Source organism: Zeugodacus cucurbitae, chromosome 4 (assembly GCF_028554725.1).
Source record: "Zeugodacus cucurbitae isolate PBARC_wt_2022May chromosome 4, idZeuCucr1.2, whole genome shotgun sequence".
NCBI classification, from domain to species: domain Eukaryota; kingdom Metazoa; phylum Arthropoda; class Insecta; order Diptera; family Tephritidae; genus Zeugodacus; species Zeugodacus cucurbitae.
In genome coordinates this window covers 8,481,700-8,501,688 of record NC_071669.1, presented here as the reverse complement: position 1 = coordinate 8,501,688, position 19,989 = coordinate 8,481,700, and positions in this window count along the sequence as shown.

The following is a 19,989-nucleotide window of genomic DNA, read 5'->3' as shown; positions in this document are numbered from 1 at the left end:
ATCTTCTTCTTCCATCCATAAAGCATCGTCATCATTCATTAAACAGAGAATCTCTCGGGCACATCTAGCCGCAATTCTTTGAGGACGAATTTTCGCAATAGGTAACAGCTCTTGTTTTTTATGTGATTGTATGTGTTGATTGGTGGCTTTATATGAAGAAAAATATAGGCCACATATGCTACACGATCTTTTAAATAAGTATGACTCGACACTAGGGCAATAACTATCATATGGAACTTGTTTCAGATGGGATGATGCTTGGAAATTCAATAATATCCAGTCCAGTAACAGTGGGTGCAACATATTCAGCAACGACTGGAAAATTATCAATGACTAACTTGCTCCAAATCTCAGCCAACACATTGCAACAACAAGCATGCAGAGCAGCCAGTCGTCTAGCAGCCCAGGAGCGCAGCAGAGTGGGAAACGATGTTGCCCTCAATTTTGAAATGTGATGTCACAAAGCTTTTGACCCCTCCCTGCCCCTTGTCACACAATGTCACTTCTGAATGATACCCTCCCCCCCCTTCAAGGTGTGACGTAATTTATGGATGGCCCCTTAGGAAGAATTTCATATTGAATGAATTATACCTAGTTTTTACTTGAAAGCCCTCTTTTTTCATGCGGTCACGAGATAACTTCCATATATACATATACTTTGGGTCTAGTCAAGGTCATCGCTTGGAGATCTCATTGACATCCTAAAATTTTTTGCATCGGTTATAGATCCGTAAGTGTATAGAATATTTACTGGATGTATGGAATCTTCAGTAATCTATCGTTAAAATTTGAGTAAGATTAGTTTTTCTTCTTCGAAACACTTGGTTCAGCCTCTGGTTCCAAGAATTGTTGGATGAAGTAAGTTATTGGAGAAGGAAAGACCAAGCTATCTGTATGAAAGCCTTTGTTAATAGCCCGACATGAAGGTCTTGGCAAATTGGTAATACGTACTCCGATTAGAAGATCAAGACATTTCTTTACAACGAATTCAAAGGTTCTTTTAACAGCACATCTGTGATGCAAAGCATAAATGACCTCACTTTTAGAATAATTGTATTATGTTTAAGTAAAATGTAACTACAAAGTCTGGAACTTGAGATAAATCATATTTTATAAGCTGGTTGAGAATTTCGAGGCAATTATAGGGTAGTAAAGAAAAAAAAAACAGAATTTGGCATATTAGTTTGACATATCAGAATGCTATCAAATATAGATAAGTGTTTTCATAAAAAGCTCTAAGAAAGCACGAGAAAGTTTTAAGAAACCTCATTTATGTACAAATTACAGAATAATTTTTCATGCCAGTTTAATCACAAACGAAACACTGTACCACTTGTGCAGATTATAAATACAACATTTCTTCACCCTGACTGCTTGAGTATTAAAATGTTTACAACAAAAATTATGAGGAAATGCAAAAATAAGAGCAACAGACACATTTTACCAGGGAAGGAAAGACGGAATGAATGCGAACAATTTATCTGCATTACGTGCAACACGATTGTGGCACGCAAGCTACAGCCGCTGACCAATGCCAACATACAAACATTAGTACGGACAGACATAGCAACGTAACAACAACAGCAAAAACAAGCGATATCATTGCAGCGCCAATAGCAACGCCAAAAGGATCACATTTCGCGACGAAGCGCAAGCGGAAGAGGGGGTAAAAGCAGCTGTAAAAGTTGCTGACAACGTTATGTGACTGTTGAACGCTGGTGGTGGTGGGGAGACAAAAGCAAAAAATAAAAAAAGAAATCCAAAGGCAAATATGCAAACACTCTTTGCAGGAAGACTCAAGCTCAAGCCGAGCGCCGTTGCACTGTGAAGCTGCAGACGTGTGGAGAGCGGGCGCGCGGCATTATAGCCGCAGTGTCGCCGTCGATTAAGTGGTCACTATCGAACTGCGCGTGTTCATCGTCGCGGCGCTGCATTTGCGGCATTTCGTCACGCCATGCCAACCGCATGCAACGCCAGCCATGCAACTTGCAGCATGGCGACCAGCGACCAGCCAGCCGGCCGGCAGCAACAAAATTAGGGACGCGACGCATTTGCCCGCATTTCTCGCGCAAACGAATTGCAAATAGTCCATTGCTTGCTAGTTGGGCAGTTTGACATTTTCGCCTGAGGTTAGACATGCTGCAACTCACGAACACACACACACGCACACAGATACACAGCGCAAGGCAATAAAACACGACACAACGCTCAAACTGACAAAATTGAAGATGGAAATAAATTCACAAATGCGCGAAATGTCAAATTGGCAATGAAGTTTGGCTGGAAGATACAGCGCGCTGGTTTTGATGCGCTGAAGAATATTTTCATTTATTGCTGGCGCTGTTGTTGTTGTTGGCAGTGTATAAATACCTGCACGAAAGTGACAAAAGATTTGTGTGCGAGATTTAGCCTGAAGTTGAATAATGGCATTGATTTGATTATGGGTTGTTGGTTGCGGAAAAGCGTGACATCGATACCTTTCAGTAATGATCAAGTTGAAGGAAGCTTTCCTCGCTTGAATTTTCATAGTTAGAGTATTTCAGAGGAGAATACGTTTCTTGTTACTTCATGGGAAGTATAAAAGATCTTAGAACCCATGTGAAAAGCTCACTATACGATTTGGAGATGATATTCTCAAGTCTTCAGCAATTCGATGTATGGAAGAAGCTCTTTCCCATCTAAGCTCAAAACCGAAGTGAGTATATATCATAAAAAGGGGCAGCATGGGTCTTGATCCTTGCTTTTTTGCATTAGTTCGTTATTGGGCCCCATTCGACGACGAAAAACAGGAATTGCTTTTGGACACCTAGTATACTAACCTCAAATACGAAGTCATAGGGTCCTTGAGGGTCGGCCAAAAAATGGAATTAACTCGTAAACATTTTCGTGCGATCATTTTTCACAACTTTCGACGTGGATTATCGCGACCAGAGTGCATCGATGAACTAAAATCTTTGTATGGCTATGAAGCACCATCCTTTAGCACTGTGAAAAACTGGTACAACGAATTCAATCGTGGCCGACGCTCGCTCAAAGACGAATTCCGTGAAGGTCGTACAAAAACAACCGTTGTGCCAGAAAACATCGATGCCGTACGTGAACTGATAATGCAAGACCGTCATGTAACATACCTTCAGATAGAGGCATGCCTATGCATTTCTCCCACCAGCATACGTTCGATATTGCATGAGCACCTGGCCGTAAAAAAGGTTTGTTCCCGTTGGATCCCGCACAATTTGACAATCGCTCAAAAAAAGGCTCAAAAAAAGTGCTTCGAAAATTGGTTTGAGCGCATGCAAAAGTGTATAAATCTTGATGGAGAATATTTTGAAAAACAATAAAACCATTTTCGTTGATAAATATTCCTATTTTCATTATTAGGCCAGAAATATATATAGCAGCCCTCGTATTCTTCTTTTTAGATTGAGGACAACCCTAACTAGTCAGATAGTTTTTCCAATCAAGTTAGGATTCTTCAAATTGCTCGGCATTTCATCTAAATTTGGATATAGAGAGATAGAAAGAGCAGAAATTTATATTAATGATCATCTATTTCAATCTACAATGTGGTACTTACTATACAAAATCAAAAGCAGGGGTTCAAAATACGATTCTTATACGCACCCACTTAGCTTTTTCGTCAAATTTAACTCTCTTACGCTGATTTTATTGTACTCCGCCAAGATATTTATACAAAATACATCCTACACTTTTAGCTACTTTTTATATCAATTCTCGCCGAAATTCCCTCACATGCAACCCCACTTTCGTATGAAATCACTTAATTTCCTCGAAACTCCAAATCCATACCTTCATTCATAACTGTCTTATTTGAAATTTTTAATGTACCACCAAAAAAGAAGTACTTATTCTATTGTTAACTTAGGCGATTTGTTATGCTTTCCACACCTTCAATACAAAGCAGTTGCTGCCGCGCTTCGCTCTGCTTTCAATCGCCTTTAATTTTAATATATTCAAAGCGGCTTAGTTGCGCCTCGTACTTTAGTGCAGTGCCATAAACCAACACATGCAGCATATTGTATATATATGTACACGATTCATAAACCTCAACCAGCACTCATAGCAATCTTCATACAAAAGGTGGCGGTCTGCTAAGCTGCCACAATTGATTGTGTGGCGAAATTGTAATGAATACCAAGTTTGAAAAATGTTAAGCGCTCCAAACAATTTTTGGGGAAGCATATTTCCGCTTTGGAGCGGTGGCATTTAATGGTCGGTAGGAAATTTGTTGCGTAGAAAGGAAATATCGTTTTTCTTGAAATTTCTTGAAAATTGCTCTACTCAAGACCCAAGTCCATATAAATTATTCATACAAATCAATAATAAAATCGGACTTCGAACATTTAAGATTCCGAATATTAGTTTATATTTTGAAAGAAAAAAAAAAAAGAGTTCCAGAGAACTCTGAGATACTGCCCATTTATACAGAGTTTCGCCGCTCCCTTATCAAAGCTTTATCTTTGAATCAGAGATGTTTGCTTTAGAGTTCTCTTCGTTGTTTTTAAGTCCTGAAAATTCTCTAGGAGAGGAATAAATACGTCTGTAAAAGCTTTTTCATACGTTCGCGGTACTTCCCGTCGTCATATTTGAATGGTATTATGAATTGCTGAAAGGCTCTCTTGAATACTATGCGATAATATCTAAGTCTTTTAAACCATTTAGAGGACTTCCAAATGACTTCCTAAGTTTGCGCTCTCTAGAAAAACTGACTCTGACCTTCAGATAACTCTACAAATAAAGACTGTGGAGTTTACAACCTTTGGTCGTATAAAAATCTGGGTCCATTCGTGTAATCTGAGCGAGACTGATGTAAAGGTCTAATGGACTAAAATAATTGTTTTTAGTAGATGATTTAGTATTTAAGCATATATAAGGTTGCCTTTTTGTGTTTTGAATTTCGCGGCTATATATAGAGCAATACGTAGCTCGTATCTGGCAATACTATACATCTTTGAAAGGTCTTGACATAACCTACAAAACGACGCTGTGCATGATTAGTTACTGCTGAAACGGAACAAATTCGACACATTTTTGAAGCGGATGGTGACTTGCGACGAAAAATGGTTCACATACGACAATATCGAGCGAAATCGATCGTGGTCGAAGGCCGGTGAATCGTCCCACACAGTGGCCAAGCCTGGATTGAAGGCCTGGAAGGTTTTGCTGTGTGTTTGGTGGGATTGAAAGGAAATCATTCACTATGAGTTGCTCCCATATGGCCAGACACTTTTTTCTACCATCTACTGCGAACAATTGGACCGCTTGAAGCAGGCGATCGACCAGAAGCGTTCAGAATTGGCCAACAGTGTAGTGTTCCACCAGGACAACGCCAGACCACACACTTCGTTGAAGACTCGTCAGAAGCTACGATAGCTCGGATAGGAGGTTTTATCGCGTCCACTATATAGCCCGACCATAGCGCCAAGTAATTACCACCTGTTCCTAGCCATGGTGAACGCCCTTGATGGTGTAAAGTTGAACTGAAAAAAGGCTTGTGAAAAGTGGCTGTCCAAGTTCTTCGCAAATAAGGAGGGGACTTCTACGAGGGGACGAAACGGCGCATATTTGAACTAAATCCGATCACTGTAACACTTTTTATAAAGCATTGAATAAAGAGCAAAAAAGGGAGAGCGGAAGGGAGATATTTGCCAACCTAATATGAATGTGTTATACAATTTTATGGTGAAACCGATTCAGAAAGTTTGTATAGTAAATAGAATACTGAGGTTTGGATTATGATCTTGGAATTTAGATAAAGGAATTCCTGGAGGTTAGTTAACACTGGCTAAACGAAGGATGTTCTAGGAAGACCTAGAAGTTCTAAAACACAATCAAAGCGAAGAAAATGAAAATTGATAATTGCTGAAAATGAATTCCGATTGGGTTATGATACAGAAATGTATGAGATCAATGAATGCTTAAAAAATCAATTTCAAATACCAGTCGGCCAAATGGTGGTCGTAAGTACAGAGGGCATTACAAAAGCCATAATACCCACATATACATATGCCTCGGCGGAAAGTAGTAGAAAAATGCTTTGTGATTATTGAAATCGTATGAAGACGTTACGCTTGATTAGGAAATGCAATGAGCTCATTTAATCACTACTTTTACGTAAAGGGGATTTTTATGTGCATGTTAATATGTAATTATAATTTCCACACCTTTCTTTGGGTCGCTTGTTTAAGGGGGTGATTAATGAGTGGCTAGTTTTGGACAGCTAAAGACTTGAATTTATTATTTATTACTAAAATGGTGGAAATAAATGGTTGCTATAATTCAATAAGGACTTTATTATATGAAATGGAGACATATGTGAAAATCACAATATTACAGTGTTTAGTGGAGAGATTTGCATCGCCTGTTTTCTTAAATAGCAACAACTAAAATTAAATTGTACAATCATTACTTTGGTGGCAAGTACTTAACTATATATAAATACACCCGATATTGAGGTGGCAACACTTAAAATTTTTATAAGTCATGAAAATAAACGTTTGTTGTCGACAACAATGCCAGGTGAGCGCAATGGCTTTACAGCATGGCAAAGTAGCAAGTACCGCAGCATGCAACATGTTGCATTGTGTTAGCTGCTACAAAGGCAAGCATGTAAAATCGAAATTATTTGTGGCAGCCAAGTAGGGATTGAGTACACCTGCAATAGAGTATGAACAAAATTATCACCACAAAATCATAACCACCTACACGAAATTGCAACAAAATGGCTACAACGAAAAAAACAACAAATACCAATAAGCCAAAGGCTGTAAGAGGAAGCTGCTGTGTTGCTGCCACACATAAACGTGCGAACATTAGCTGCAATTGCTACAAGATGCAACCAAGCGCAAAGTAAAAAAAATGTGTTTGTGTTGCTTGCCACAAGTGCCACAAGGCGCGAAATGAGAAAAAATTTCACTGTTTTTTTTGCATTCGTTGCAGCATAGCGCACACACGTGGGCAAGTAAGTTTTAAAGTAGCCAATACAACAACAATAATGTTGTATAACAATGCAAGCTGCTGGCGCTGTTTGGATGCTTTGTTGCAACAAGACGCTTTCAACACTACGGCCAACGCCAAGCATCAGCCAAACGCATCATTAACGCCCCAAACTGTCAATTACGACATGCAATGGCAGTGGCAGCAATAACAACAAAAAAAATAACAACAAAAAAAATAAGAATAGCAGCAATAACAATAAAAAACAGGAAAGTTGTAAGAAAGCGCAGAAACTGACTGAAAAAAAATGTGCGAAAATCATCAGCGTGTAAAAGCCAATTCACATGCAACGCAAAAGCCAAAGGATTACACGCTTAAAACCATCGCACGTGCAACACACACACACACACACAGAGAGAGGAAGCTCAGCGCACGCATGCAGTCATTTGGCCGCAGCGTAACCGCAAACCATTGCCTCAGCAACTGGGCGTGCTGGCCGCCGTCGCCGCAGCCGCGTGGGTGTGTTGCAGCAACAGCTTTCATACATATATAACTGCTTACGTGCAGCAAGCTGCCGATATTAACTGGCCACATGAAGTGGCAAGTTGTGCAATAAATGAAGTGGCTGGCTGGTGCAGCACGAAAATGGCGTAGAGAAAAAACAAGCATTACAACAATAACAAAATTACACACACAGGAAGCGCATTGTGTTGCGTATTGAAAAGCAGATTTCAGCAATTTTCTTGAAATTACTTTTTTTATGACCAATTGTGCGCTGCAACACCAGCTCGACTCACAACAGATTTTCTAAAAAAACTTAAAAAAATATTTTTTCTTCTTCAAAGCAACCCACAAGTCTATTGCCGCATTATTTTCGCGCTTATTTTCGAATTGCTAGCGATAAATTCGAATTACCAGCTCGCGCTCGCTATAGAATCACTGTAGATTTGCAATCACTTGTCTTCTAAAAGTGTTGTTGTTGGCTACCAGCCATAAATGTCATATGCTGAGTTTATGCCACATGTGATCGCACTTTACTTCACTTTGATCACAAAATCTGCCGTTAGTTTCTTGTTTGTGTGTAGTGCGCTACGGTATTTTCGAAAATGACTGTCATTCGAAATTATGGGCAATATTTGCATGAAAAGTGGCGAGAAATGTAGTAAGAACCGTTACGTTTGATTCGTACTATGTTGATCGTTAAGGGCTTAAAAGCATTTGCTGCACCAATATTATGATGCGAATGTCGATAAAAATTTGTTGGAAAGTATACACATGTGGCTAGAAGAAATTGGGTTAAGTCGAGATAACAATTTTTGTGGATTTTGATTTTTTTAATTTTGGTATTCTTGTTATTTATCTTGTGAACAGTTTGTCGCATTTCTTGAATTTTTAGTATGAATTACTCTTCAAGTGTTTAATCCTGGTTTGATTTGTTCAAGTATGTAACCTAGGTTCTCTTTAGCTATAAATATATATGGTCTTGGGCTCTTATAAGAGAGATAATAGTTGATTCGAAGCTTAATGTTACATTCTGTTCTTGTATTTTTCAAGGAAGTCATTTTTTTCTGCTTGAATATGTCAAAATTCTTAGATTTTTAGAGGTTGCCAAAATCCCCCACTGAACCCTTTCAAGGGTGCCGACTGGAGGACATGGCAATGTGGGAGGATTCCAGGTCCGGTTGTATCACAATGGGCCTTCTAAGGCATCCACTATACCAAACTACCTACCCTAAATTTTTAGAATTCACTGAGGAACTTAGAATTGTCGAAGAACTTTACACTGCGATTTAAGATTTCTATTTTCAAAGAGAAAGATACTATTTGTTTGTCTTAGTTCCAAGTCTTCACTTGCGAAAAAATATAAGATTATATGCTCAAAGAGGTTTATCACCACAGAACACCCCTTCCCTAAGGTAAGCGCGATAATGTGGTAGACTTTCTTCAAGTCACATTCAACATTTCGTATTCAAGGGCAATTAATTTTCATAGAATATCTCGATTCTGAATTAAATTAGATAAGTTACTAGATTAGATTATAGATTGAGGATTGCACTGCGACCTAAGGTATATTGTGCCCTCTCCAATTAACACAGTATACCATCTAACCCCGCCACCTTAAGAAACCTTAACTGTGTTCCAGGGCTGATAGTCGCGATACTATCTCTTTGGGGATACAGAGCCCCAATTATCTGACCCCTTTTGTTCGCAATCGACGGGCAGTCAGGGGGTATGTGCTCAGGTTTCTCCGCTACTATATCACATAATTGGCAATGATCTGACGAGTAGATTTCCAGTATGTGCATGTGGCACCTCGGTCTGCAGTGGCCGGTGTAGAGTGCCAATAGTTGTATTAGATTGTTTCTAGCAATTAATTCCTTCATTCTTTTCTCAGAGAAACAGTTTGGAGAGGCGAAGTCCCTGCAAATGCACAACTTACTAGCTCAATGAGACCTACATACATCTAGTTTTGGGAACATTCTGGTACCTTAAGGGGTTTATAAACATAACAAGCAATTTAAAGCAATGAGATTATTTAAAATTTTCCATCATCGACAAATAGCTTTATTTAACAAAAGCAGTTAGAGCAAAAGAATTCATAAAAGTATGACTCTTGGGTCAATTATCTATCTGTGTTCAAAAAATAACGGGAATTTTTAAATTAAAAATTTTTTAATTTTTTTTTAGTTTTTTAATTTTAATTTCTTTTGATATGCCCCTGAAGTAGCATTAAATTTTCAACTGTATTCATTGCTTATTTTGTCTCTAGCAGCTCCTAAGATTAAACGTGTTTATATGAGCTTTTCGATGTTCATTCGTTAAAAATTCACACTTCGTTGCTTGTTCGTGAATTCTTGGCCAAAAACAATACTGTAACGATGGCCCAGCCTCCACATATCCCAGACATGACTCCTTGTGACTTTTTCCGATTTCCAAAAGACCCTTAAAGGGTCGTCGTTTTACTAGCATAGCCTTCCATAGCTGAAAGGTTTTCTTCAAAGGTTTTCTTGAAGCTATCGAGTTTCGAGAATTTGAAAAATCGCTGGCATAAGTGCATACTATCGAATGGAGACAATTTGGAAGGCGACAACATGAATATAGAAGAATAAATAAATATTTTCCTTTCGAAGAAAAAGAAAATTCCCGTTATTTTTTGAACACACAATTTGTTGATTTTTTTACTAGAAGCTTTTAAAAGAGCTATATATATAGATGGAGAAAGTATGCGCTTTGTCTTAAAAAATCGTTATAAATCTCCAAAGCAGCTTCAACTGAAATTCTCTACTGTCAGTTATCTATATCCAGTCCTCTTTCCGAAGTGATGACTCAAGCGTAATATGGTATTGACGAATCACCAACAATATTGAAATTTGCAAGCCACTCGATGACCAAATACATTTCCGACCACAACCACGAAATGCAAAATAACAAAAGTTAATTTTGTGTGAAACAACAACAACCTATGATTATTGACAGGCGCTGCAGCTGCAGCAGCAGCCTACAACGATTGCAAGGAGTCATCAAAAAAAAAAATAAGAAAAAAGAAAGCAAAGATGCTACCAACAACTATAGCAAACAACAGGCATCAGTCACAATGTGCATAGCGGTGGCAACAACCGAACAATGATAGCTTTCGCATTCATCGGCAGATGGGCCAAATCAGTGTTCGAAGTACCAGCAATTGCATGGCGCAGTTTGTTGGTTGTTTGCCATTGTTGTTGTTTGTTGTTGTTGTTGTCCGCTGCCTGTTGATTGCTAACTAATGTTGCTTGCATACACTAACTATTGTTGCAGGCAACACGGTGTTGCTGTTGTTGTTGTTGCCGATTGCAATTACCACCGTCAGCACACCGCCACCGCCTTGTCAGTTCAGCGCGTAAATCGTTTGTGAAATTCAGAAGCCAAAGCGCAACAAATTAGCGTGAAGGCGCAAATCGCCGCGCGAAACCGTGAAACGAAATATGCAACAATGCCTCGCACTTCTTGACGTTGCTGCTGCCAGTTACAGCAGCGTGTGTATGCTGGCTGTTGGGCTTGTTGACTGCCTTATTGGTTGGTCCGTTGGCTGTCTGTCGTCTTCACTTAGCATGCCTCTGCTTTTTCCCTGTAGTTTCTGCATTTTTGCGCACATCTCTTTATTTTGCATCACTCTTCGATTTTCTTTATTCTTTTCTGATTTTTTTTTTTGCACTTGTCGACGCGGTAATTTTCAGTTCTATGCCACTTATTTTGCATGCGTTTATCTTGCTTTGCTTGTTTGGGCGTGTGCCTTCTACGGTGCGCATACGCAGTGATAATATGGCTCCAACTTGGTTCAACAACTATAACATCGAATGTTGTTAGGTACATTGATTTGCTATTCGCGCAGAGGAAAATTTTTACAGAACAGACCAATTTTGATAATAATTTTCAACGAGATATTGCTTATAGAGGACTAAGTATTTATTTTGATTGCTACAACCAAATTGAGGACAGAGACAGAGAGTTTTTTTAGGCATATAGTAGAGGTGATAGTATCTTTGAGTGATTGAAGCAATAGTCGGTGGTTTGGAACATCTTTAAATCAAAGATTGAAATCCTTAAAATTAAATGTTAGTCCAATTGTAAATATAAGAAAGGAGCTTTTAATTTTTTACTTTTACTTTCTCGCCTAAATTTTTATAAAATAATTTTCTTTTGTGAGAAACTCCTCCAATGATGTGAATGTCCATACTAAATAAATGGCTGCTTTAGAACAATTAAAAAATTTCATTACAGACTTTTATATACCAAAAGTACTCGAAAATCTGATAATGCATGTAGAAATTTATTCACAAAATGTGAGGCAAGTCGTGAAAGTAATATGAACATCTAATCCATTGACTTTTAATCACAAACTTGAAGCACTGGGATACCGCGAAAAACACCTGAGGCGAACCCTACAATGAATATGAAGCTGTTTATTGGCGCTGGATCTAACATCGAGAGTTTTAATAGATAAATTGAATATATGAACTCTGAGAAAAATTCTAAATTCAAAATTTCAATATATGGTAATTTTTTAAATTGCTCATTGCTATTTAATAGTACAATATATTAAAATATTCTCCAAAAAATTCAAATCGATTCGAGTAAAATTCTAAGGAATAGGCATTTTGAAAGTTCCACCCATCAGGCCACGTCAGTTTCGTTTCAAAACTTTAAATGCGTTTATCTCAAAGCTCAATTTTATAAGTGGGTGTACGATTTATCGAAAAGTTAAGAACCGATTTTATTTAAATTTTTCACACGTCTTTGAAATAACATTAACTAATTATTGAATTTTAGATTTTTATTTTTTTATCACAACTACTTTTTTCGTGCCAATATGTAGTAAAAATTCGTTTAAAAAATTGAGTTTTTTTTGTTAAAAATCTGTCAAAAATTCAAATGTTAATACTTTCCTCGTTCAATTACGAGATTTATCCATATACTGTCGAAATATTTTTGGTTTATTGATTTTAGATGAACCAATCATGAGTAATGCTGTCCACTGCAAGAGCACTTTTTTGAGACGTCAATGGAGATGAGGTGCCAATGGCGGAGTTTTCAGAATTTCCAAAAAATTTCAAAAAATACTGTTCAAATATGTTATATACATATAGAATATCTCTGATATGCTGAATTGTTTAAATGTATATATAATATAATATACATATGTATGAGGAGGATGGAGTCATATGTAGAAGTTCACGTAAGTGAGGAAAGTTTCTGACTGTCATTCACTTGGGAGTGGCCAGGAACGATTCTTTTACATGTGGCTCAAGCAGCTCACGACTTCCGGTCTTAGACCAAGTATCCTCTGGGTAGCCAACAGACATCCGTTTGGAGGCGAGCTAAAGTGAGAAGGCGAAACCCGCCTATGCGGTTGTGCGTAGGGTTTGGGACCCACCACATAAAAACAACCCCCAATGAAAATGAAAAAACAGCCTCGGATGAGAGACCCCAATTTTGATATACTGAGTTTGTGGAGGGAACACTTCTCCAGCCTGCTGAATGGCAGTGAAAGTACAACACCAGGAGATGGCGAACCCGATTCCCCAATCGACGACGATGGAGCAGATGTTCCATTGCCCGACCGTGAAGAAATTCGAATAGCAATTACCCGCTTGAAGAACAATAAGGCGGCGGGGGCCGATGGCCGAGCCGAGCTATTCAAATACGGCGGCGAAGAGCTGATAAGGTGCTTGCATCAGCTTCTTTGCAGAATATGGTCGGAAGAAAGCATGCCTGACGATTGGAATCTCAGTGTACTCTGCCCAATACACAAAAAGGGAGACCCCACAATTTGCGCCAATTACCGTGGGATAAGCCTCCTCAACATCGCGTATAAGGTTCTGTCGAGCGTATTGTGTGAAAGACTAAAGCCCACCGTCAACAAACTGATTGGACCTTATCAGTGTGGCTTTAGACCTGGAAAATCAACAACGGACCCGATATTCACCATGCGCCAAATTTTGGAGAAGACCCGTGAAAATAGGATCGACACACACCATCTCTTTGTCGACTTTACAGCTGCTTTCGACAGTACGAAAAGGAGCTGCCTTTATGACGCGATGTCTGAATTTGGTATCCCCGCAAAACTAATACGGCTGTGTAAGCTGACGTTGAGCAACACCAAAAGCTCCGTCAGGATCGGGAAGGACCTCTCCGAGCCGTTCGATACCAGACGAGGTTTCAGACAAGGTGACTCACTCTCGTGTGATTTCTTTAACCTGATGCTGGAGAAAATAATACGAGCTGCAGAGCTAAACAGAGAAGGTACAATCTTCTATAAGAGTGTACAGCTACTGGCGTACGCCGATGATATCGATATCATTGGAAACAACACCCGCGCCGTTAGTTCTGCTTTCTCCAGACTGGATAAGGAAGCGAAACGTATGGGTCTGGTGGTGAACGAGGACAAGACGAAATATCTCCTGTCGTCAAACAAACAGTCAGCGCATTCGCGTCTTGGCTCCCACGTCACTGTTGACAGTCATAACTTTGAAGTTGTAGATAATTTCGTCTACCTGGGAACCAGCATTAACAACAATAACAATGTCAGCCTGGAAATCCAACGCAGAATCACTCTTGCCAACAGGTGCTACTATGGACTAAGTAGGCAATTGAAAAGTAAAGTCCTCTCTCGACGAACAAAAACCAAACTCTATAAGTCTCTCATCATTCCCGTCCTACTTTACGGTGCAGAAGCGTGGACGATGTCAACATCCGATGAGACGGCACTAGGAGTTTTCGAGAGAAAGGTTTTGCGGAAGATTTATGGTCCCTTAAGAATTGGCAACGGCGAATACCGCAGACGATGGAACGATGAGCTGTATGTGTTATTCGACGACATAGACATAGTCCAGCGAATAAAAAAACAGCGGCTACGCTGGCTAGGACATGTTGTTCGAATGGATGAAGGTGCTCCAGCTCTGAAAGTATTCGATGCAGTACCCGCTGGTGGAAGCAGAGGAAGAGGGAGACCTCCACTCCGATGGAAGGACCAGGTGGAGAGGGACCTGGCTTCGCTTGGAATAACCAATTGGCGCCAAACTGAAAGAAGGAGAGATGCGTGGCGCGCTGTTTTGGACTCGGCTATAACCGCGTAAGCGGTGTCTACGCCAGTCAAGAAGAAGAAGACATATGTATGATTGTATATTTTTATAAATTATTTTATTTTCAACCGCTGAAACCCACCTAACCCCTTAAGGATTTGATATTTATATATTATAAGAACAAAAAAAAAAAATACGCTGTTTAAACTCATTTTAGAACATATTGAAGAATTTCCAAACTTGCCTTTTATAATCGCAAACAAACTTAAAACACAGAGCTACCGCGATCGCAAAAGCAGATCAAATGCTATAAAGCCTACTGAGCTTTATAGTGGCATGCGTCAGTATTTGAAAGGTCAAATAAAACTTAAAAATCGCTTAAAATATTCAGAATTCAAAAAAAGTTGTTATTGACTTCTAATTTAATAAAACGCTTTTAATTTTATTTATTTTTATTTTATATTGTATTTATATTTATATTTACAAAAGATTAAACATACAGTTGAACTTCTATAACTCGAACTCTTGCATTGGCAATAAAAGTCAAATTTCATACAATTTATCTTCCGTAACTCGGAGGTCTCTCTAATTAGAAGTTTTTCATGGATTATGATGATTAGAGTTAGGGAAGTTCAACTGTTTTTAATGTATATATAGATTTCTTTATAAATACTTATAACAATAATTTTCAAAAGGAAGCAATTAATTTCAATATTAAGAACTCACCAATATTTTTTTGTTGTACGCTCTATCCTAAAAATTAAAATTTAATAAGCTTTAACATCACCAAACACTTATTCAACACACTTTACCAACAACACACGCGACTACACGCACATACATATTTTACAAACCGATTTATACAAACGAGCTTTCTTGTGTAACTTAGCAAACGGAACGACACAACATTTATCTTTTTACACACTTAAGAGCTTTTTTCAATAATATTAGAACAACTTAAATACAACGCGCTTCTAAAACAGATTTACTAACAAAACACACAAAGCCAAATACACTCGCATATATGAATACGCGCATACACGAAGTGACACGAGTGACTATAGGATAACTAGCTCACACTTGAATTTGCTTTTTTATTCACTTTCAACACTTTAAAAACACACAAAACAACTTTATTTTATTTTACAAACACACTAAATAAATTATAAACCACAATTTAAATTTATTTACAACACTTTTCCACTATTTTTCACTAATTTAATAAAATTTTCACTAGTCTTTCAGTACTACAACTGCACACAACTTCCAAATGACTGCACTGAATGTAACTCCTGTTATACATACTCCACAATATTCACCTGCATTGACGCATAGAACTCTCTCAGCATTTCGCACATTCCAATTACTTTGCATTGCCTAATTACTCTTAATTTTTATTTTACAAGGTCAACTGCAAAAACAATGATCTGCATATCAGCAAAGACACAAAAGCACAAAAGCATTGATGCATACACACAGACTCACATTACGCTCTTGATGCTCTTCGTTGCTTTGGAAATGTGCTAAGCAAAGAAACTAGAGCGCGAACGAAGTTGAAGAGGCAGAATATTTGTATTTTTGTAGCTTTTGGAAGGAGAAGGAGTCCGAAATAAGAGTATACAGGAAGCGGAAATGAACTTATGGATAAAGTGATATTTTTTGATTTCAGTGAGAGTGGAGAGAATTCCAGTATCGAAGGCAGCAGAGAGTTCAAATCTAAGTCCCGGAAAAAACGTGGAAAAAACTTTAAGAAGAGATATGTGAGTTCATTGATAGTTCTGGAGTGCTTGAGCTCTTTAAAAGCTGGCAAATTAGAGCGATTCGGAATAATATGGAACTCATGAAATAAGTGAAAACTATAGAAAAATGTATGTAAAAGACATTTTCTAATCGAAAGTATTTCCAATCTCAGACGAACTGCAAAAAATTAAAAAAAAAATTCTTTGAACGCATTAAATCTTCTTAATATTCTTGTATTTTAGATAGCTCGAAGAAAGAGAAAATGTTCCATTAAATATTCTCCTGCATTGGAAGCTCTGTTTCACCAAAGAATCGCTTTCTATTAATATTTTGCGAGCGAACTTCATAGGAGAGGGAGAGGAAAATAGTATCACTAGTATTCAGAGAATGTGCGAGGTGTGTTCAAAAAATAACGGGAATTTTAAAAAATACCGATGGTTTGGAAAGACCAATTGTAAAATTTTTTTCTTTATTTTTTATGATATACATTCCTTTGAAGTATGACACAATTTTCAGCTGTATTTAATGCTTACTTTGTCTGTAGCAGCCGCTAAGGTGGGACGTGTTTTAATGAGCTTGGCGATTTTCGTTTGTTTAAAGCTCACACTTCGTTGGGTGTTCTTGAATTCTTGGCCAAAAATAATACAGCAACGATTCCCCAGCCTCCATATTCGACAGATATGACTCTGTGTGAGTTTTTACTATTTCCAAGAATAAAGAGAATCTTAAAGGGACGTCCACAAACATACGAAAAATCGCTAAAATTTGGAAAGTCTATCCCAAAACTCGAATTTTAGAAATGTTTCGGCTTATCGTTATCGAATGGGGACTATTTTGAAGGCAATAACATTATAGATATTTACAAAAAAAAACTAAAATTCCCGTTATTTTTTTGAACACAACTCCGTATACTATTCCGTATGTTCTGTCATGGTCGAAACATTAGTAATGAGTCCATATTACATTAAGTAAATGTAATGGATTCTTTGAGTGGACATCTATGGGATAGTCAGAGAGCCTTTCCTATTAACATAGCGGAGATCTTAGATAGGCTTCAATGTCAGAAAGTAAGGGATAAGCTTATGTGATGGGGATCAAAATACAGTTGAACTTCCATAACTCGAACGTCTATCTCGAAAGTCTCTCTAACTCGAAGTTTTTTTGTGGGTTATGGAAGTTCCACAGTAGTTCGAAAACTCACTCAGCTAACTCACTTGTGGCACAGCTAAACATCGAAAGCTTTTGTTAAGGTCATCCAATACTTCTTGGATTCTGACTGGTTGGAGAACAGAGACTGGAAGAGTACTACATATTTCAAACAGTACCTTCAACCTTCCAAATGATGTTCTGATCTCTAAACACCCCTGTAGAATGTTTCAAACGTCTCCTTGCTAAATTTTAGGTTTTTGTATTAGCGAGAAGAGTTAATACAGTAGAAATAATGGCTATAAATAAGTAGATGTTCATAATTCAATTTGATTTTCTTTCAATTTATTGCATCATTGCATTGATCGGCAATAACAAGTAAAGTCTTGCTCCGCGCATTTCGTGCAATAGCAATTAAGAATCGCACATAAAACGAAGAAAAATCGCGAAATCTCCAGACTAAATTAATTTTCTCAGCATCGATTTGTGAGAAGAATTGCGTTGGCAGCATGTAGACAGACGAAGCGCATTACTTTACTACATAGAAAATTGTACATATGTATGTAAGTGTATATTGCCACATTTTGTGGCACGTTAGCGGATGCGCAGAGTCATACATACATACATACATACATATGAGTATAATTGCAAAAACGAAAAGCGACTACCATAAAAATTTAGAATCTGCGAAAATTGATAAACGAGAAGCGTGAAATGAACTCAACGAGCCAACGTGCCCAAATGCTGGTGTGCAACAAGAAAAAAAACAACAACAAGATAAAAACGAAAATTTACTAGCCAACTACTTAAAGGATATCTAATAAGCCGTGGGCAGCTGCTGTAAACTTTTTATTTGTAGCTCAGCTGCGCTACACACGCTCATATGTGACACACACACATGCATACAAACTTTATTTGTGACCTATGCTGTTGCACTTTTGCTGCATTGCCAAATGAAAGTGAAGTGTGTAGTGGTGCACACACATATAGATACAAATGCTGGATACGATTGCATGTAAACGCAAAAAATGTTAATCGATTAACTTATTGCTCCTTAACTGTAATCGAATGTAGCGAGCGTTAAGTTGCATTCACTAACTCGCTGGATTCGTCACGTTTGGATAATACTCGTATAAATGCTTTTTTTGTACTCGTTTAACGAATTTCTAATGAAATTAACATTTTGATAGCCTCATTAAGTTGTGGAATTATTGTAATTATTTGAGGCTAATGAGTTATTTGACTCGCATTAGAAGTGGCTAGCAAAAGTGCAAATTCTGCGATTTAACTCGAGTTATTTATTTCATCTAAGCGCTATTAGAAAATGTGAGAAATAATGTTGGAAAACAAGTAAGGAAAGACAAAGTTCGGCTGCAACCGAACATTTTTAGTCGAACAGTATAACGAAAATTATCATATATAGTGTATGAGGGCTGAGGTAATTCCTGAACTAATTTTCTCTCATTTTCACCGCCAAGCTACACTATATCCAGGACTATAATACGGTCACTTAATATTGCCAAGATATCTGACATATTAACCGATATATGAGGAATAAAGCCCAACGTATTTTTGAAAAACCTATAATTAGGAATATGGGATCTAGGGGAAGTTACGACACGATTCTAATAATTTTTGAAACAGAGACACACTATTAGAATAAATGAAATTTCCTCTGAATTTCATTAATTTATCTGAGAGATTTACCCATATTTTCGGGGAAAAATTACCCTTAGGCACTGAGGTCTTCATGTTCGATGTGCGGGGCCCTGAAAAGTTATAGAGCGATATCGACCACAAGTGAAGCCACAGATGATATGCAGCATTTGTGTAACCTTTTATTCCGCTATCTTCATTGGTTTCTAATGTATACATTAGAAAGTGAAGGAATGAGATGGAATTCAAAATTGAGTTATATGGAAAGTAGTCGTGATAATGAACCGATTTCGCCCATTTTTTGTCCGTGTTATCAGGGTGTCTTGAAAATATTATGTACCGAGTTTTTGAGAGTTGGTTTTTGACCCATAAGTGGGCGACGTCGCACCCATTTTCCATTTTAAAAAGTATATGGCGTTCCTACGGTCCCAAGGAACATGTGTATCAAGTTCCGTCCAGAAACTTAATTTTTACTCAAGTTCTCCGTTGCATGGACAGACAGACATCATATCATCACACATCACATATGTATAACCCTATATCTAATTCGTTTAGTTTTATGACTTACAAACAACCGTTATGTGAACCAAACTATTATACTCTCTTAGTTAATTTTTTTGCGAGAGTATAATGAAGGATTACATCTTTTCAAAACGACTGCGTAATTTAAGGATGGAACAAGATCATTATACTTTTTCATAAACCGGTTGAGAATTTCACAGTGTTATTTGAAATAAGTAAGCTTACTGGAGATATTATAGCAAGTGACCAGGAATTTGAGCCATATAACCATAGCAAATAAATTCTCTGATGGGTTTGAGTGAGTAACTACAAATGGATGGGAAAAAGGACTATGCTTCAATGTGATCGCCTTAGACAAGAAAACTTATCCTCCAAAAGGTTAGAGGAATGAAGAGCCCTTTATTTGCGT